The sequence below is a fragment of the Colobus angolensis genome, unplaced genomic scaffold (assembly GCF_000951035.1).
Source record: "Colobus angolensis palliatus isolate OR3802 unplaced genomic scaffold, Cang.pa_1.0 Scaffold858, whole genome shotgun sequence".
In the NCBI taxonomy this organism is placed as follows: Eukaryota; Metazoa; Chordata; class Mammalia; order Primates; family Cercopithecidae; genus Colobus; species Colobus angolensis.
In genome coordinates, this window is record NW_012122465.1 from 150,000 (window position 1) to 172,755 (window position 22,756).

The following is a 22,756-nucleotide window of genomic DNA, read 5'->3' on the forward strand; positions in this document are numbered from 1 at the left end:
TATACATCTACCTGCAGCTGCACTCATGTTCACTTTCTCCACTTTTACTAAAATGGTGAAAGCACCTCACTTCTTCTAAGCCCAGTTATTCCACATGTGCACTTGATCCTATTTTTTCTTGTCTTTGTAAGATATACATCTTCTGTTTTCCACTTATCTGCTGTAACATATGTCTTTCTCTTTCTACCTTTTCACTTCCATACTGTGTTTTTTAAAAAAGAAACTGAATGTTTCTTGTATTTAAGTTTTTACTCAATTTATTAAATTACAGATTTTATATGCTTGATTCTCTCAAAAAATCTCAAAAAATATATTAAAAAAACAAGTGCGATACACACAACGTGTTTCAACGACTTCATGCTTATCATTATGTCTACACATGATTTAGACATACATTATCAATTCCATGCAGTTTATTCAATTATCTCTTACTTTCATACCAGTATTACAACTACACTTACTAATTAAACAGTGCTTCACTTATCCAGCCAAGGAAAACAAGATTGCTTTCTGATTATGGACAGTTGATTCTTGCCCTTGACATAATAACTGGTTGTGTCTTCAATCTGACTGAAATTCAAACTGGCATTAGTTGAGTTATGTCTCTTCTTAAGTTTTACCAGCCACATCAATGATGCTTTCCAGATCCTACCTACTGGCAACAGCTTCCTATATCTTTGCCAGTGAAACCTAAATTTAATTTCTGACACCCAGGATCTCTGAATCAACCATTTGCTTTCTTCTTCTTTTTTTTTTTTATAAGTCATCATCCATTGTATTATTAAAAAAAACAAAAACAAAAAACAAAAAAAATCGCTTTTCTGTATGTAAGGAGGTAGGAAGTCACCACTTCATCCTAACGACAAGTAAAAAAGCTGAACAAACTGAAAAATTAACACATCTTAGATCTGTAAGAGAAGCAATGTCACAAGGCAAAACCCTGCCCCACAAATTGGAGAGACAGATAGGTGAATACAGAGATCTACAACTTCCTGGAATAGAAACTCATAAGTAGAAACTTCTCCAGGAACCAGTGCCAAGGTAGGAAATCTAAACTGTAATTGATAAATTGCTGGAGACTTAGAAGCTCCAGGTGGACCCAGTTTTGGGGATTAGGGGGTTCCCAACACTATTGAGTTCTACCTCTGGAATCTTGACAAGTTTCTCAGAGTAAGTATTGAAGAAAAATACCCTCTTGCTTCCTGCAGGGGAAGGGGAAAGGTAGTTATTTTGAAATACAACAAAAAATTCTATTCTACTTAACAAGGGATGGCCTCAGGAAAAACTGTTTAATTATAGCCTAACTGACCTGGGGGAAGGGAAATACCTAACTCCACCTACCCTAGTCTTCTACATGGAGGAAGGGAAATACCCAGTGCCAACCCATTCTACCCACCCTGTTCCACCTAAGAGGACGAAAATAACAAGAAGAATGTGTAACATTCACAGTCCGGGGGCACAGGCTTATTAAAAAACAAAGACATAGCAAAAGGCAAAAAAGTACAGTTTGAAGAGACAAAACAAGCATCAGCACCAGCTTTGAATGTGGTGGGAATATTGGAATAATCAGACTGGGAATTTAAAACACCAATAATTAATGTGTTAAGAGCTGTAATGGATAGACGGTGTAAAGGAACAGATGGGCAATATAAGCAGAGAGATGGACGTTCTAAGAAAGAATCTAAAAGAAATCCTAGAGATCAAAAACACCACAACAGAAATAATAAATGCATTTGATGGGCTCATTTGTAGACTAGGCATTCCAGAGGAAACAATCTCTGAGCTTGATTGAGAATATGAAAATGGAAATCCAACTTAAAAGCAAATAGAAAAAAGAAAAAAATAGAATAAAATATCTAAGTATTGTGGGACAACAGCAAAAAGTTTAATATGTGAAATGAGAATACCAGAAAGAGAAGAAAGGGATAAATAAAATCAATATTTAAAGAAAAAAGGACAGAATTTTTTCAAATTAATTTCAGACACCAAATCACGGATCCAGCTTACTTAAAACACTAAGCTGGATAAATGCCCAAAAAACTACACATAGACATATCATATTTGACCTTCAGATTATCAAAGATAAAGAAAAAAATCTTGAAAGAAACCGGAGGGTGAGTAAAACACCTTACTATAGAGGATAAATGGTAAGAATTACATCCAATACCTTCCTAGACATTATGCACACAAGAAGAGAGTGGAGTGAAATATTTGAAATGTTGAGAGAAAAAAGTCACCTAACTAGGATTTTGTACCCTGCAAAATGATTCTTCAAAAGTAAAGCAGAAATAGGCTTTCTTACACAAACAGAAGTTGAGGGATTTGTTGCTACCAGAACTTGCCTTGTATGAAATATCAAAAGAGATTTCACAGGGCAGGCATGGTGGCTCATGCCTGTAATCCCAGCACTTTGGGAAGCCAAGGCAGGTGGATCACCTGAGGTCAGGAGTTCAAGACCAGCCTTATCAACATGGTGAAACCCCATCTCTAATAACAAATACGAAAATTAGCCAGGCATGGTGGCGCATGTCTGTAATCCCAGCTACTCGGGAGGCTGAGGCAGGAGAATCGCTTGAACCCGGGAGGCGGAGGTTGCGGTGAGCCAAGATCATGCCATTGCACTCCAGCCTGGGCGACAGAGCAAGACTCCATCTCAAAACAAAAAAAAAAGATTTCATTTTCTTCAGAGAGAAAGAAAATTAGGTAGGTCAGACAGTTTCATCTGGTCTTAGTCAACTTGAGCTGCTATAACAAAAAATACCACAAATTTGGTGGCCTACAAACAACAAGCATTTGCCTCTCACAGTTCTGGAGTGTGAAAAGATCAAGATCAAGTCACCAGAAGTTTTGGTGTCTAGTGAGTGTCCAATCCTTATAGTTGGCACCTTCTTGCTGTGTTGTCACATAGTGAAAGAAGCAAATGAACTTCTTTAGGCCTGTTTTATAAGGGAACTAATCCTGTTTATGAAGGTTCTGTCCTCAGACCTGGTCATTTTCCAAATGTCCCCACCTCCAATGCTCTTACTCTGGGAGTTAGAGTTTCAATAGAGGAGCTTAGGGGAGACACAAACTTTCATGCTGTAGCAGATCTACATAAAGAAAGGAAAAACATCAGAGAATAAATAAGTGAAAGTAAACTAAAGGTTTTAGCTGGGCTCAGTGACTCATGCCTGTAATCTCAGCACTTTGGGGGGCCAAGTCGGGCAGATCACTTGAGGTCAGGAGTTCAAAACTAGCCTGGCCAACATTGTGAAACCCCATTTTTACTAAAAATACAAAATTAGCTGAGCATGGTGGTGGGTGCCTATAATCCTGGCTACTCAGGAGGCTGAGGTAGGAGAATTGCTGGAATCTGGGAAGTGGAAATGGCAGTGAGCCGAGATCCCACCTCTACACTCTAACTTGGGCGATGGAGTGAAAACTCCATCTAAAAAAAAGAAAACTTTTACTTTTTAATTTACTTACTCTTAATTGATCTGACAGATAATAGTTTGTTCCAAATAACAGCAATAGCACATTACACATTCTTCTGAACTTCACATGAACTATTCACTAAGATAGACCACATCCTGGACTATAAAATACACCTTAACAGATTAAAAATAATAGAAATCATATGGCTGCTCTCAGACCACAGTGAAATTAAACTAGAAATCAATAATAGCTGTGTAGCTGGAAAATCTCAAAATATTAAAGAGTAATTAAAAGGCATTTTAGATTGAATGAAAGTAAAAACACAGGAATGCAGGAAAAACAGTGCTTAGAGAAAAAATTTATACCATAGAATCCAAATATTTGAAAACTAAAAAAATGTATAATCCAAGCTTCCACTTAAGAAACTAGAAAGAGAAGAATGAATTACATAAAAACTAAGCAGAACAAAATAAATAAAAATTAGAGTAGGAATAAATAACATTAAAAGCAGTAAATCAATAGAGAAAATAAAAAATATCAAAAGCTGTTTCCTTCAAAAAATTAATAAAACTAATAAGCCTGTAGCCAGGCTAAGAAAGACAAGACACAATTACTAATGTCAATAATGAAAGAATGATATCACAACAGATCTCATGACTATTAAAAGAACAACAAAGGAACACTATGAATAAATGTATGCCAATAAATTTAATAGCCTTCACAAAATAAACCAACTCTTTGAAAGACACAATAAAACTCACACAGGAAGAAATAGACAATATGGAGAGGCTTAATTCTATTAAATAAATTTAGTTAATAATTAATAACCTTCTAAAATGTAAAGCACTGGGCCTAAATATACCAGTAATTCTACTAAATATTTAAAGATAAATTTATACCAATTCTCAACAATTTCTTACAGAAGTCAAAAGTAGAGGAAATACTTTCTAATTCATTGTATGAGGCTAGCATTGCAGTAATACTAACACCCAAGGAAGACATTATAATAAAACTACAAATCAATTTCTCTCATGAATATAGATGCAAATATTCTCAACAATATATTAGCAATTAAAATCCAAGAATATATACAAATAAAAATATACCATGGCTAAGTGAGATTTATGCCATGTATGCAAGGTTGGTTCAATATTCAAAAGTCAATTAATATATTTCATCATATCAACAAAGCAAAGAAGAAAAATCACATGCTCATATCAATAGGTACAGGAAAAGCATTTGACAAAATCCAACACCCATTCATGATAAAAACTCTCAATAAACTAGGAATAAATGGGAATTCCTCAACTAAATAACGTATAAACAACCTACAACTCACATCATACTTAATGATGAGAAATTACAAGCTTTTCCCCTAAGATCAGGAGCAAGATAAGGATGTTCTCTCTTACCACTCCTTTTCAGCATTTTAGATGAATTACTCTATAATTCAGTAAGGGAAGAAAATAAAATAAATGATATTTAGATTAGGAAGTAAAAGATAAAAGTATCTTTGATCATAATGATATTATATTCTATGTGTAAAATCTGAAAGAACTGGTAAAAAACAACTCTTGAAACTAATAAGTATTAAAGCAAGGTTGCAAGACATAAGTTTAGCATACAATAGTCAACCACCTTCCTATACATTAGCAATTTGTAAGTGTAATTTGAAATTAAACATATATTATTATTTACATTAACACCTCAAACATTTGGAATGTATAAATCTAACAAAATATGTGAACAATATAAATGAGGAAAACTACAAAACTCTGAAGAAAGATATTATGATCTATATGAGGAAAACTATAAAACTGTTGAAAGGCATTAAAGAACTAAAATAAGAGATATTTTATGTTCATGAATCGGAAGACAATATTATGAAGATGTCAGGTCTTCCCACTTAATGGATACATTCAACGTTATCTCAATAAAGATCTCAGCAAATTATTTTGTTGATATTAACAAACTGATTCTAAAGTTTATATAGAGAGGCAAATGACCCAGAATAGATAACACAATATTGAAGAAGAACAAAGACTAACGCTACCTGACTTAAGACTTAGTGTAAAGTTACAGCAATCATGACAGTGTGGAACTGGCAACAAAAAAACAGATAAATCATTTAGTGGAGCAGAATAAAGAGCTCCAAAATAGGCCCATATAAGTATAGGCAACTAAACTTTGACAAAGGAGCAAAAGCAATGCAATGAAACAAAGGTAGTCTTCACAACAAATGATGCTGAAACAACTAGACATCTATGTACAAAAAAAAAAATAGAATCTAAACACAAACTTTACACTTTTCACAAAAAGTAACTTAAAATGAATTATAGACCTAATTGTAAAAGGCAAAATATAAAACTCCTGGAAGATAATATAGGAGAAAATTTAGATATCTAGGGTTTGGCTGTGAATTTTTAAATACAATACCAAAGACAAGATTCATGTTAAAAAGAACTTATAAGTTAGACTTTATTAAAATGAACATTTTTGCTCTATGAAAGGCACTACCAGAAATATGATCAGACAAAGGACAGACTGAGGGAAACATTTGCAAAAGACATGTCTTACGAAGGACTATTTTCCAAAATAAACAAAGAACTGTTACAACTCACAGCAGGAAAATGAACAACATTAAAAAATGGGCCAAATACCTTATCAGAAACCTCACCAAAGAAGGTATACAGGTTGCAAATAAACATTTGTAAAGATGCTCCAGATCATATGTCATTAAGGAAATGTAAATTAAAATGAGATGTCACTACACACCTTTCAGGATGGCTAAAATTCAGAACATTAACCAAACACCAAATGCTAGTGAAAATGAAGAACAACAGGAGTTCTCATCCATTGATGGTGGGAATGCAAAATGGTAGTCAATTTAGAAGTCAGTTTGGCAGTTTCTTACAAATCTAAACATACTCTTAACCATTTGACCCAACAATCACATTTCTTGGTATTTACTCAAAGGATTTGAAAACTTATGTCCCCATAAAAACTTATACACAGATGCTTATAGCACTGTATTGGTAATTGCTCAAACTTGGAAGCAAGCAATATGTCCTTCAGTAGGTTAATGTATAAAACAACTGTAGTCCATGCAGATAGTGTTATTAGTACTGAAAAGAAATGAGTAATCAAGACATGAAAAGACGTGGAGGAAATAATGCATATTGAGTGAAAGAAGTCAATTTGAAAATGCTACATCGTGTATAATTCCATCTATAGGATTCTGCAAATGGTATAGCTATGAAGATACTAAAAAGATAATTAGGTGCCAGAATATAGGGAGGAGGAAGAGATGAATAGGTAAAGCACAGAGGAATTTTAGGGAAGTGAAACGACCCTGAAATGACACTACAATGGGGCATACTTGTCTTTACACATTTATTCAAAACCACGGAATTCACGTCACCAAGAGTGAATCCTAAAGTAAACTGCAGACTTTAGGTAATAATATGTCAATATATGTTTATCAGTTATAACAAAATGTAATATTCTGGTGGGCGATGTTGATATTGGAAGAGGCTATATATGTATGGGGGCAGAGGGTATATGGGAAATCTCTGTACATTCTATTCAATTTTGCTTTGAACCTAAAACTGCTCCCCAAAAAATAAAATCTTAAGCCAAACAAAGCAAACAAAAAACTTTTCTATCACTTGCTTAGTTCCCCTGAACAAATTTGACTTAATGTATCTAGGAAGGAACCACCAAATATTTGCATTTTTAAACTTTCATCTCCAGTTCTATGGAGCTATCTATCAGAATCCCTATCATAACATTGCTTACAAATATCTTCTAGTCTTTTAAAAAATATCTCACCGTTATTTGAAACTGCCTAAATTCTTTACTCCCCTTACTGTCACTGATTCTTGAGAGTGCTATTGCATAACCAGTGTCTACTTCATCTAAATTAAGTAAGATCAATACTCTTGATACACCAACTAGAAGAAAACTATGTTGGGAGGATAACTTTTATACTTCCAGTTCACCTCACTCAATGTTTCACTTAAGATGAGTGACCTATGTGATTCTTGATTTTGGGAGATAGAGCAGAACAAACACAAATGGCTTATTGAATTAGTTATGGTATGGGTTGAGTTTCTGTTTGTTTTTGTTTGTTTGTTTGTTTGTTTTAAAACCATAAAGATTCATTGTATGCAACAGAAGTTTATTTCTCTTTTACTTGTTGGCCCAGAGGCTGGTAGTAGTTTCAAGAGTATTAGGCCTGTTGGCTGAGAGAGCATCTGTTACCTTCAATTTCTAGCATACATTTCTTGTTTTTGGGTGGCTATTCCAGTTGTCACCATCTTCCAGCCAGCAGGGAAAAAGGAAATGGAGGGCAATATGCCCTTGTGGCCACTTAGTCACAAGAGAAGCTCAGAAATGTACCTTATATTTGGGGTATTGTGGCTCAAAACTGAGGGGAGAGGGATGGTTGTTAACAAATGGATGAGTGGATGCTAAGAAATGATTAACAATCTCTTCCTCTCTGGCTACTCAAGTATCAATATATAACATTTTCCCCACTCTTATACCCAAATATGTAATACAACCTTCCATGTAGTCACTGCATTCTACACAAAGTCTAGAGTCACTGGGTAATATGCAATGCTTTCTGTTGAGTTTGGATGTTACACCTCAAAGTCTGGTGATATATAAATTAATGAATAAATCATTTCTCTTTCTCCCCAATTTTCACAAAACACACACACACCCCTAATACACAGAAAAATGGGAAACAGAAATAGAGTATTGATAACCAAAGGCCAATTTTGGCCATTTGGAATTGAAGAATGCGTAGCAGTCACTAATGCCTGGCAATCACAAACTACTGCTGGGCAGGAATTATAAAGCCTTTTTGAATTATCAGTGGAAAAACTGCTTGGTTAGACTCTAGTTCGTGTCTGATTTATCCATTATCTTCCTTGACTTTGGCTTGCTTTCTGAAAGGTTCCTACATGTCCATTATATTATAATGGTTTTTTAATCAATCAGGCTTTTTATTTCTTACATTGTTAGGTCTACTTTTTCCTTAAATTAGCTGAGGTGACTTGAGGCTATATAAGAGAATAAACAGTCTTGGCTAGGAAAGAAACCATAATATGGTCTCCATTACTAGGCTTCCTCCTATATCTGGCTGAGAAATCTTAGGAAGAAACATTGGGAAAAGTTATTGGGATACTTTTGGTAGCAGCATGTAGAAAAAACTGCAACACTGCTGTTTCCAATACATCACTAAACTCAGTCAATGTCAATTGAAGACACAGGACAAGTGCTACAGTCTAAATGTAGGTGGCTTGTAGTTTGTGTGTGCTGTGGTTTAAAAATTGATATGCTGAAATTCTGATCTCCATGGTTATGGTATTAAGTGTGGAGTGGTTAGGAGTTGGGGAATAATCTCTTCCTTTGGGAAGTGATTGGTCATGGGGATATATCCCACAAATGAGATTAGCGGCCCTATAAAAAAGGGCCAGAGAGAAACCCTTTACCTCTTCTACCATGTGAGAATACAGAAAAAAAAGGCAATCTATAAGCCTGAAAGTGGACCCTTACCAGACACCAAATCTGTTGGCATCTTAATCCTGGGCTTCCCAGCCTCCAGAACTACAATAAATAATTTTCTATTGTTTATAGGCTACCTACTTGATGGCATTTTGTTATAACAGCATAAATAGACTAAGGTAACAAAAAACCTTTTCTTTTGACAAAAATATTTTCCATTCCAACTCTGCTTGCAATCTGGCTATTTTTTCCTATCTTCATTTGCATCTTTCAGAATCTTGCCGAAAGCCGCAAGGTGAAGTCACACATAATGCAACACGCTTACCTTTTCAGAACTGCCTTCAGGCTTGGAAAGCAAGTGGTTCACTTTCCCAATACTTTGTCTTGACATAATAAAGGTTACCAGATTTTTAAAATGAAAACTTTATGTCCAGATGTGTACAGCCCACCTGGAAAGCTGATGCTTAATTTGTGATTTTTTTTATGGCAGCATTATATTAGTAGGTTCCAAATCAATTATTAATTACAACGCAGCATCAGTTACTATACCTGCTAGTCCCCCAAATACAATCGGTCAAACAAAAAATAATTTATTTTTCATGTAAAATTCTAGAGGAATATGAAGGTTTTAGAATGTCTTGGTGACTCAACCAAAAGGTTATCCAGAGATCGAGGCTGGTGGAGTCACTCTGTTATCCTTAGAAAGTAGTGACTTTGTCTGATGTACTATTTTGTACCATGTCTTTGGATCCAGACGTGAAGAAAGACAAAATAGATGGTAGTATGTTTTCTTTTTAAGGATGTAACCTGGAATTTGTTTATATCACTTCATTTATCATTGCATCTAGATGGTACAAGAAGCAAGACAGCCTTGGCCTCTAGCTAGGCATTCATTTTCCCTGCTGAAATTCCACAGGGAGGAGGTACATTTCTAATGTTATGGAAGGAATTGTGATATTGGGAGACAATTAATCATTTGTCATAACTAAGCAGAGCATGGATGCATTCTTTTTTACTGTTCATACTCTGTGTAGAAAATATACTTGGAGTGAGGCCAAGAGCCTGTCTTTAATGACTCCTAGAAGCCAATTTCTTTCTATACTCATTCTATGAGATGGAAGTGGCTGAGGCAACCATTTCTTTTCTTGCACCTGACTGGAGAAATGAAATTCTGTAGAACCAATTTACCTTGAGAATGTATCCTAGCCATGTAATAAAAGGGGAAAAGATTAAGAAGTCCATATTGGCTTAAGGTCTAGCTGCAGTTTAGTTTTACTAGGTACAGATTTGCTGTTTTGATCTCAGTATATCTTACTCCTGTGCTTATTCATCATTTGATTCTGAATTTGGTAGGGAAGAAAAGAGTGTAATTTATCAATTATACTGATAAATTAGCTACTACCAGGTTAAGAAGCTACATTAAAGAAGGAATAGATTTTGCAGTTACAAAATCTATTCCTTCTTTAATGTAGCTTCTTATCCTGGCAGTAGCTTTTTTGCTTTGCTTAAATTTACATACCTACTTTACTGATTTAGGTACTTCATTTTGCCCCAAACCATGGACATCTTTCAGCCCTCACCTTTCTTGATCTCTTAATGGTTCTTGATGGAGTTAGATGTTCACTTTTTATTTAACTGCTAATTTTTCTAATTTGTTTACATGATTTCATACTTCCCTGATACACCTACTATCTCAGTGGCTGACCCTTTCTTTCTCTTTGTTTACTTTTTGTTTATTTAGACTCTAATTATTATACTTCCTGTGGACTTGGCTCTGAGATTTGTTCCTACATACCCTCCGTGGTAAGTTGTGTTATTGTATACCAATATTTATTTTCCCTTTCTTTTTTTACTCTCAGCCTTCTAAAGAAATATAATTTTTTATCCCATTGGCAAAGCGACACTTTTTCTAGCTTAATGTAAGCAGGTCTGCCACGTGCCATGTCTGAGCAAGAGCTACAAATACAATAGAATAATTTGGCTTAGCTTCTCTTGTTTCTCCCCCCTTCTGTGAGAAAAGTCATGTCCTACATTGAGGGTATACATTTTCCCCTAGTCTAAATTAAAAGGACAATTGTAGAAGACACAAATATGCCCCACAGACTAGATCTGAGGCACAACCATCCCACAGAATCCACAAAAAGGGAATGAGAAATAGACCTGTGCTGCTGTCAGTCACTGAGCTTTTGGGCTTGTTAGTTACACAACATAAACCCTCAAGAGCTAACTAATATAAAAATTGGCACTTGCAAATATTGTCCTAATAAATAAAGCCTTTATTACGTCATGACAAAGTATTTGGAACAGGAACCACATGCTTTCCAAGCCTGAGGGCAGTTCAGAAAAGGTAAGTGTGTTGCATTGTGTGTTAGGTCACCTTGTAGCTTTTAGCAAGATTCTGAAATAAGACCCTCATCAAACAGGTGTCCAGCACTATACCCAGAAGAAAGGAATTAAATTATGGAGATGCCAAGATTCTGACTTAGGCCTTGCTAAGTTTTCCTATTGGATCATATGGCTTTTTATCCCATCATAGTTGGACACAACTGTCTATTCTTCATTGAATTTAAGCATACATATATGCAGTTTTCCTTGGGTCTTTGGGTCTTCATTTCTGAACTCTCCCATGTCAGACAAAATTTTAGTTAAGTAAACGTTTTATGCTTTTCTTTTTTAGTCTATGCTACTTTACAGCAAAGGCTCAGACTGGTAAACTAGTATCTGCTAAACTAGTATTTTTGTCACAGGGATGTCAGCTGTTAACCTTTCAATAGTTAAGGAAGAAAATCATTACTTTTTCTCCCCTACATTATCTGGTTGAATTTCAGATTTTTATGTACCACTGATTGATTGCCCTGTGTCTCCCATTATTCTTTCTTAAAACAGCGATGCTTTTTTGGTGACTATTCCACCATTTTATGATGGATGTGTAAGCCAGAGGAGTATCAGCATTTAGAGTTAAAGCAGAGATTATCACAAAATGATGGACTTAGAGTCTGATGCCGTAGTATCTTTTTGAAGGTGTGTTTTCTGTGCATTAGTAAATAAACGTTTGTGACTAAGGGGCAGAGTGTGTTAACAGATTATCATTTATTAATATTCACCCATTCTTACCCTTTCAACCACCTGCCCCATGGGAGAAGTATTTTTTATTTCATTTTTTTTCTTAACTTGCCATGAGACTTAATTTTGGCCAAAAGAATATGGATGACCATGATATTTAGCAAACTGAAGCATTAAATGTGGTTGCATGGAACAGCTTAGCCTCCTTATTTTGCTTCTATCACAAGAAAGGTGTGATTCATATACAGGTGGTTCTTTCAGTATGAATGAGAAAAGTCAAGGAACAGCAAAAAGCAGAGACTCAGAGAATCCACAGTATATATATGCAAAATGAGCAAGAAATAAACTTTCATTGTAAGTTTCTGAAATTTGGGGGATGTATGTGCAAGGTTTTTGTATTGGTTTGAACCCCAAGAGTGCGCCACCAGGTAGGGACAGGGGTTTTATAGTCTCTTGTAAACAGGAAGTGTCTCAGTCGCACGTAACTGCTACGTGCTACTTGGACGGCCTCTCTCTTGGTCTTAAGGGGGTATATGTCTTCCGGCCAGGTCTCTTCCTGCTTCTGGCTATCTTGCTGATGCACGCTGCTGGCGCAGGTGGTCTTGTGCCTTGGGACTGGGCCTGAGAAAGGAGGAGTTACTCATCCCTCACCAGCTTCCAGGCTCCCGGAAAGTCTTTCAGTATGTTTCTCAGTGTAAATATATCATGGTATCTAGCTGTCAAACACACTTCTTATATTTGGGGAATTTCTCACTAATTGAATTCTTCCAGTCCAATGTAGAAATCAATCAAGGATTCACTTTTTATGCTACTTTACAACAAAGGCTCAGACTGGTAAACTAGTATCTGCTAAGCTAATGAGGCTCATTTACAATGAACTTCAATTAAGAAGTAATAAACATGAGAAATCAGGTGCCACATGAAAGCTATGTTTAGTTGAGAATGGCAGTGGAGACTTTCAGGGGCAGTGATGAGAGATCAGGCATCCAGTGCCCATGGTCACTGATGCCAGATAAAGTTTCTGATCCTAGAAACAGTGACAAAAGTTCTTCACTGGCACAACACTGCAGTGTATTTTGGATGTAGAATCATGTGTGGCCTCCAAGCCTGTTTCCTTTGCCCTTCCAAAAAGTCAATGAGCTATCTAATAAGCTACAATAAGACCTTTCGCTGCTTTAATTTGCTACACTATATTCTATTTTTCTTTCTTTCTTTCTTTCTTTTGCTTTGCTTTTTGCATTTGCTGATGGTGTGCTATCTGCCTGGGCATTTTTTCACAGCTCTTCTTCAGACTGTCTCTCAGTTTAAAATTTTTTTTCTTTCAGGCATCCTTCTCTAACATTTAAGAATACTAACCATCCTTCTTGTTCTATTCAAATTTGTAATTTTCTCAGAGGATCCTTTTTGTTTTTCCTATAACACTTAGCAAAAACTGTAATATTTTGTTTATTGGTTTATTTTCTCTTTCCATGACTAGAATATAAACTGCATGATAGCAGAGATCATTCATATTTTGGTCACAGTTTTATCTCCAGGTCTCATCAAAATATACATTGCATGGTAGAAACTCCATGCACATTTTTGAATGAATGGGTTAATAAGTAGATGAATGGGTTTGCATTAGGGAATTGAAAAGTGTGATGAAGATTTGAAACTCTTAGAGGAAAGGCAGAGAAAAATGGGCAAGGATTTTCAAGCAATGTTTAAGGTCCAGCTATGGCTGGAAAATATTAATGTGTAAGACTTGCATATACTTGTGCTTCCCCCCCCCCCCTTTAGGATAGCTAGAGAAAGGCATACAAAGAAAAAAAGAGGCATGGTCTTCATCCAGCATTAGGGCTTTTTTGATATGCAGATGAGGTGAAAGAAAAAAGCGCAAGGGAATTAAGGAAATTGAGGGTATTTATGAGCAAGCAGTTTAGGCATAATAATAATAATCTAGGCAATAATCTAGGCAACCTCACTCACATATCATTTACAATACTGCTCATAAAAAAGTGAATATTGCAAGAGGCTGTTGATAGACTGGAGAAAATGAAGGTATCAAAAGGTGAAGTCCAAACGTAGCACAATAAAGAAACATAGAATGGTCAAAGATAAGAGACACTATCAAAGTACAGTGTATTACATTTTAACTTTCCTGAAGCTGAAACATTTCTGCATTTCTGTAGCCCTGTTTCTAAGTATTGAAATGGGATAGATGTAAAATTCACTTGAGATCAAAGAAAGGTGAGGACTTGTTTGGATGACCCTTTTAGACTTTGAAATCAGTCAAGATAACTTTTGTTATTTTATTTTCTAAAACTCAACATTTTCGCTATGGAATAATTTAACACAATTCAATTTAATTCAACAGAAATTTGTTACGTATAAGACCCAGGTACAATTAGACCTTCTAACCTCTCTGTATGAATTAGAAAGAGGCAGCCCTTTCTCTAGGCAGAGAAATCCTCAAGCCAGAGTGCACAGCTTAGGGAACAGAGAACAGACTGTATTATAGATCCTAGTTCTTCTTTAGGCTTGGTACTTTGTGCTTGGCACCTCTTGCACAAACATACAATGGGGCTTTAAACACAGTTTATGAAAGAAACTGTCAGTGGGAAGGAAAGCAAAGCCAATGAATGCTACCGAATCCCTGGCATGTACCAACTCTTGTGTTAAGGATTTTAAACAAGTTATCTCTTTTAATTCTCATCACAACCATATAGGAGCAGGTTATTGTTTCAATTTTCCAAGTAAGATAATGTGTTTGTGTGTATATCACAAACACACACATACACACACTATATATATATATATATATAATTTTTTTTTTTTTTTTTTTTAAGACAGAGTTTCTCTCTTTTGCCCAGGCTGGAGTGCAGTGGTGCGATCTCAGCTCACTGCAACCTCCACCTCCCAGTTTCAAGCAATTCTCCTGCCTCGGCCTCCTTAGTACCTGGGATTACAAGCACCCGCCACCACGCCCTGCTAATTTTTATATTTTTGGTAGAGACAGGGTTTCACCATGTTGGCCAGGCTGGCCTCAAACTCCTGACCTCGGGATTCGCCTGACTCCCTCCCAAAGGGCTGGGATTGCAGGCATGAGCCACCGTGTCTGGCCAATTGAATTTTTAATACACTGAGTAAGCTACCCAAGTTTACACAGCTATGTTAAATGGTAGAACGACAATATGAACCCTTTCAGTTAGGTTTATTTGTTTTGTTTTGTTTCATATTTTTGTTCAGCAAGTGGCCTGCAAAGTGGCTTAAAACAATACACCCTTGTTTTTTTCTCATAGTTCTGTGGATTACCTAGGCAGCTCTTCTGGTCTGAACCAGTTTGTTTGGAAAGAGACTGAATAATCTAGGCAACCTCACTCACATATCTGAGATGGGAGAGGGTAGCTGGTAAGGTTTTGAACTCTCTCTGTATGATTTTTCATCATTTGAGAAGTCATCTCCAACTTGTTTACCTGGTGGAGGGTTTCTAACAGCAAGAAATAGTAGCAACTCAGTCTGCAAACAGTTTTTATGACTCTACACTACATTTATTAATGTCCCAGAAGGTAAAGCGTGTCATATGGCCAAGCCCAGATTTAAAGGAAAGATAAATCCTCTTTTTAATAGGAGGAGAGGCCAAATGACGGCACAAAGAAACAGATATAGAGGAAGGGAGAAATTTGTGAGTGTTTTCTAATCTACCTTGAGAACTTAACTCATGCTTTTTAAAATTATTATATAATATTGCTTGTTTCTACCATAGCACATTTTCACTGAGTATTCTTATTAATTCCAAGATAGAGACAAACATGGTCCAAGCCTTTGTGCAACTGTGGAAACAAAAGGAAACTAATATTTATTTAGGACCTTCTCCATACTAAGCACCATCCTAGGAAGGTCCCATTACTTAATAATCATATTAGAGAGTAGTAATCTGGGGAATAATGCTCTTCATGCAGTCTGAAATTCGTTAATCAGGTTAAGTTACATTTTAAAATTCAAATCAAGTACTGTTGTGTCAGGCTAGGTCTCACAAACGCAGGCCTCCATAACAATTGTTTCAGCACTGACTGGGTGGTTAATTTAGATATTAAAAGGTGATAGAGCCAGTGCCCTTATACAAAGGCTGGAATGTAACAAAAGCCCACCAAGAGTTTTGCCTAGGCCTTTCCTGGGCTGCATGACAAAATAATGAAGGAATTCTTGACAGGACCCATTGAGGGTTAAACAAATTTTATTGGGGGTCTGAAGAAACTCCCCAGGCCTCCACAAACAGGTTTATTGGGGATCTGAAGGAACTCCCAAAACCTCCATGATTTAGCAGGAGACAATATAAGGGTAATCACTCCAGCACCTGGGCCCATTTAGATTCTAAAGTAAATTTACTGAGGCTCTAGAGCAAGGTCTTCAGGACTCAGATCTTCGTTATAGATTAAAAGAAGTTAATCACTTACGTCTTTAGATGAATGCACACTTACACATAGACATATAGCTGGAAAAGTATATAAGCTCTGGAAAACATTGGAATTTTGAGTTGGTCTGGCAACAATTTCCAGGCCTTCTCGCTGTAACTGGTTGCAGAAATAAAAACTCTCCTCTTCCTCAGTTCATCTGCATCTCGTTATTGGACTGTGAGAAATAGCAACTCTCAGTTTGGTTCGGGAACACTATGGAAAGAAGTTATAAATAACAATAGAGCTATAGATCTGTAACATCAATAAAAAATACTTTTATATTATCTTTTTGGATGATGGACTTTTCTTGCCAAAGATACCACTGCATAACAAAATATAGTTAACTTTAAGCTAGAAAATATGGCCATCATTATACAACAGATTAGCCTGAGAATAAATCATATGCACACGCATATGTGAATACACAGCATTTGAACTATTACTTACTGACAAATTGGAAGTATACAGATGGGTGGATACTATAGTAATTTCAAAAGTTCTTCATGGTGTTCTGGATATGGCTGAAAATACAATGTTTGACTCAATTAACAGTATCATCAGCAATGTTTATACCAAATGTTAATCTCTGGGTTAAATGCTGTCCACAGATTTTCTCATTTTATCTTCACAATAACATGAGGCAGGTAATGCTGTTACTCTCACTTTATGAATAGGAAAATAACAAAGAAACAGGAAGTTTAAGTAATTTGCTCACAGTCACATAATTAGTAAAATGATAGAGATAATATTTCCATTTAGCATTTTTACTCCAGAGTTTTAACATTTAACTAATAAATCTATCCTGCTTCTGTTTACATCAATTATTTTTTAAAAGTTTTATTTCTATAGCTTTTGGAATACAAGTTTTTTTTTGGTTACATGGATGAATTACATCATGGTGAATTCTGAGATTTTAGTGCACCTGCCACATGAGTAGTGTACATTGTACCTATTATGTAGTATAATATGTAGTATTTTATCCCTAGCCACTCTCCCACCCTCTCCTTTCTGAGTCCCTAAAGTCCATTATATCTCTCTGTATGCCTCAGCATACTCATAGCTTAGCTCCCACTTATAAGTGAGAACATACGGTTTTTGGTTTTCCACTCCTGTGGTACTTCACTAGAATAACGGCCTCCAGCTCCATCCAAGTTGCTGCAAAAGACATTATTTTGTTCTTTTCATGGCTTAGTAGTAGGCCATGCTGTACATATGCCACATTTCATTTATCCATTAATCGATGGGCACTTAAGTTGGTACCACATCTTTGCAATTATGAATTGTGTTGCCATAAACATACACGTGCAAGTGTCTTTTTCATATAATGGCTTATTTACCTTTTGGTAGATAACCAGCAGTGGAATTGCTGGATCAAATGGTAGATGTACTTTTAGTTCTTTAAGGAATTTCCATACTGTTTTCCATAGAGGTTGTATTAATTTCCACTACCAGAAGCAGTATACAAGTGTTCCCTTTTCCCCACATACATACTAACATCTATTGTTTTCTGACTTTTTAATAATGACCATTCTTGCAGGAGTAGGGTAGTATCTTCTTATGATTTTAATTTCCATTTCCCAGATTAGTGATGTTGAGCATTTTTTTTCATATGTTTATTGGCCATTTGTAAATCTTCTTTTGAGAAACACCTATTTATGTCTTTTTCCCATTTTTTGATTGGATTATTTTTTTCTTGCTGATTTATTTCAGCTTTCTGTAGATTCTGGATACAAGTCCTTTGTCATATGCATAGCTTGCAATTATTTTCTCCTATTCTTTGGGTTGTCTGTTTACTCTGATTATTATTTCTTTTGCTATGCAAAGCTTTTTAGTTTAATTAGGTCCTATTTATTTATTTATTTATTTATTTATTTATTTTCCAACATGGTCTTCTAGGATTTTCATGATCAGGTCTTAGATTTCAGTTTTTGATCCACCTTGAGTTATGTTTATATAAGGTGCCTTGCCAGTTTTCCCAGAACCATTTCTTAATAAGTTGCCCATTCCCCAATTTATGTTTTTGTGTGCTTTGTCAAAAATCAGTTGGCTGTACATATTTAGCTTTATTTATGGGTTCTCCATTCTGTTTTATTGGTCTATTTGCATACTTTTATGCTAGCACCATGCTGTTTTGGTATCTATAGCTATGTAGTATAAATTCCAGTAATGTGATGCCTTCAGATTTGATCTTTTTGCTTAGGATTGCTTTGACTACCCTGGATCATTTTTGGTTCCGTATGAATTTTAGGATTGATTTTTCCAAGTCTGTAAAATTGATGTTGGTATTTTGATGGGAATTACATCTAATCTGTAGATTGCTTTGGGCAGTATGGCCATTTTCACTATATTGATTCTTCCAATACATGAGCATGGGATGGGTTTCCATTTCTTTGTGTCATCAGTGTTTTTCAGCAGTGTTTTGTAGTTCTCTCTGTAGAGATCTTTCACCTCCTTGGTTAAGTACATATTCCTCAGTATTTTATTTTTTGTGCAGTTTATAAAAGGGATTGAGTTCTTGATTTGATTCTCAGCTTGGTTGTTGGTAATGCATAACAGTGCTACCAATTTTTATACATTTATTTTATAACCTGAGACATTACTGATTTCGTCTGTCAAATCTAGGAGTCTTTTGGAGGAGTCCAGCATTTTCTAGGTATAAATAACATATCATCTGCAAACAATGACAGTTTGATTTCCTGTTTTCCAATTTGGATGCCCTTTATTTCTTTCTCTTGCCTAATTACTGTGGCTAGAACATCCAGAACTATGTTAAATAGGAGCGAAGAAAGTGAACATTCTTTAATGTAGCTTCTCAACTTGGCAGTAACTTTTTTGCTCTGCTTAAATTTACATACCTACTTTGCTGATTTAGCTACTTCATTTTGCCTAAGCCCATGGATGTCTTTCAGCCCTCATCTTACTCAATCTCTTAATCATTCTTGATGGAGTTAGATATTCACTTTTTATTTAACTGCTAATTTTTCTAATTTGTTTACATGATTTCATACTTCCTTGATACATCTACTGACTCACCGGCTGACCCTTTCTTTCTCTTCATTTACTACTGGTTTATTCAGACTCTAATTATTATAGTTCCCAAGGGCTCAGTTCTGAGAGATGACCATATGGTTTTTGTTTTTGATTCTGTTTATGTGACGTATCACATTTATTGACTTGTATATGTTAAACCATCCCTGCATCCCTGGGATGAGACTCACTTGATCATGACATATGTTTTTGATGTGTTGTTTAAATTGGTTAGCTGATATTTTGTTCAGGATTTTTGCATCTATGTTCCTCAGGGATATTGGTTTGTAGTTTCCTTTTCTTTTTGTTGTGTCCTTTCCTGGTTTTGGAATCAGGGTAATATTGGCTTTATAGAATGATTTAAGGAGGATTCCGTCTTTCTCAATCTTTTGGAGTAGTTTCAATAGGATAGGTACCAATTCTTCTTTGAATGTCCGGTAGAATTCAGCTGTGAATCCATCTGGTCCTGGGATTTTGTTGTTTTTGTTGGCAATTTTTAATTAGTGATTCAATCTTGCTGCTTGTTATTGGTCTGTTTGGGGTTTCTATGTCTTCTCAATTTAATCTAGGAGGATTGTATGTTTCTAGGAATTTATCCATTTCCTCTAGGTTTCCTAGTTTGTATGCATAAAGATGTTCACAGTAGTTTCAAATGATTGTTTATATTTGTGGTGTTTGTGGTACTATCTCGAGTTTCATTTCCAACAGAGCTTATTTGGATCTTCTCTCTTTTCCTGGATAATCTAGTTAATGGTCTATTAATTTTGTTTTATCTTTTCAAACAACCAACTTTATCTTTTGTATTTTTTGGTTGAATTTCATTTAGTTCTAATCTTATCTTTATTATTTATTTTCTTCTGCTAGCTTTGGGTTTAGTTTGTTTTTGCTTCTCTAGTTCCCGAGGTGAGACGTTGGGTTGTCAGTTTTTCCTCTTTCAGACTGTTTGATGTAGGCATTTAGCAATATAAACTTTCCTCTTAGCACTGCTTTTGGTGTGTCCCAGAGGTTTTGATAACTCATATCATTATTATTATTATTCAATTAAAATAATTTTAAAATTTCCATTTTGATTTTATCATTAAGCCATTCAGGAGCAAATAATTAATTTCCATGTATTTGTATAGTTTTGAGGGTTCCTTTGGAGTTGATTTCCTGTTTTATTCTGCTGTGGTCTGAGAAGACATTTGATATGATTTTGATTTCATAAAATTTATGAGACTTGTTTTGTGGCCTATCATATGTTCTATCTTGGAGAATGTTCCACATGGTGATGAGAAGAATGTATACTCTGTAGTTCTTGGCTAGAATATTCTGTAAATATCAGTTACATCCTTTTTTTTCTAGCATGACATTTAAGTCCATTGTTTCTTTGTTGACTTTGCCTCCATGATCTGTCAGACTGTTGGGTTAGAGCTGCAAACTTTCCTAGAGCCCAGTCCTCCAACTGTGCCTCTGTTGAAATAAACTTCCCATCAGTGGAAACATCTAGTGTTCAAGGCCCTTTGTCTGGATTATTTTGTCCCATGGGGTGTTCCCTTGATGTTGTGCACTCTTCTTTCTCCTGAAAGCCAGAATACTATGAGTGTTGTTGCTCTTCTGGGTCTAGCCACTCAGTGAAGTTGCCATACTCCAGGCTGGTGCTGGGAAATGTCTGCAGGGAATCTAGTGATGTGACCGGTCCTCAAGTCTCCCATCAATGATTAGTAGCACTAAACTAATAAACATACAGATTTTTACAAGTACATGGAGGCCTCCCCTACCCCCAATAGGAAACGCTCTAATGGGGGTGGCAGGGGGATGACATAGACTCTGTGAGATTCCTTTGTTATAGATAGTCTTAGTGTATTTGGGAATGCCAGTTATAGTACTAATGAACTGGCCACTTCGATATACTCAGGACCTCCTAGTTAGCCAGAGTGATACAGGCAGTGGCGATAGCTGAGGTTCTGCAGTTGTTTTCTCCTTCGTAGGTGCAGTGTTATTCTACCAGGAGATGCTATAATGGATTGTGTCGATTGCGCTTCAGCCGGAAGTGGGTGCTTGCAAAAGAACACCATCTATGGTAGTAGCAGTGGGATTTTTACTTGCTTTACATTGCCGTGATTGGAGGTACTCTGGTTTCTTAGACAATGGATGGGGCCATATAGCTCCTCATAGTTTCTGTCCTTTGTGTTAACCCATTTATGCCTAGATTTCCATTATTAGAATGCTAAACTTGTGGGAATTATTTATATCCTACAGCTCAAGGTCATCCCCAAAGTCTGATTTTTCACAAAAAAAATTGGCAACCTCCAGCATAACTGGGTTAAGCTTCTAGGGCAGGTGATGGGGCAAAGCCAGGTGGGGGCTGTGTCAGGTGGGTTAGTGCCTCTGACTCTCTGCATGCAAGGCAAGCAGCAGCCCTGTGAATGCCAGGGGTCGTTCTCATGCCACTGGATAGATGTTGCAGAGAAGAATATTGCTTCCTCTGCTGCACAGGAGAGGTTGCACAGGGAGTGGGGAGTAGCAGGCAGTGGTGAGACCCACACAGTTCCCACACACTAGGTGAGGCAGATCCACTCCCTCAGTGTTCCACTGGTAGCAATGAGCTAATTTCCACACATCTTGAACTCAGAACTTACAAATGCCCTGGGTCATAAGCTTTTCTCTCAGAGATAGAAACTGTGGCTTTCAGGTCACACCCCTCCCCATTGACTGGCAAAGCCTATGGATATGGCTGCAGCCTGCTATTCATTCACCCTCCCACCATCCCTGGCAAAGAAAGTTTGTCTCCCCTGAAGTTATATTGTGAAACCCAGTTGGGGGCTTCTTTCAACCTGAAACCACTGCTTGAACTATTTGATTGGCCTCTGCAGGATTCTCTGTGAGGAGCAATAAGAAATTGCTTCCTTTAGTCCATGCTAGAGGTTGGGAGTGCACACAAGGGTCTTCCCACCACTGCTCCTGCTTTAATATTCCATGGCCCTCCCTAAGTCAGTTCCTGTGCTGGGTAGGGTTAAGGCCTCCCCTCTTGGCCGAGGCTTTCAAGGTCCCTGGTAGGTATGTGTATTCTGGAGGCAGCCTCTCCCCTTCTCACACTCTGAGGACTCACAGTCCCTTGCCCTACTCACAGTGTAGGAAGCAGCCTGATGCTCCCTTCAAAGGGTCTATGGATTCCTTCAGTTTTTCTGTACAGTTCCTATATCACTTCTTTAAGAAAAAGTTCCCAGTGTGAATTGCTACACACTATTTTGTTCTTCCAAGTAGGTAGGAGAGATAAGCTAGCACTGCCTGTCTTGGAATGAAAAAAAAAAAACTAAACT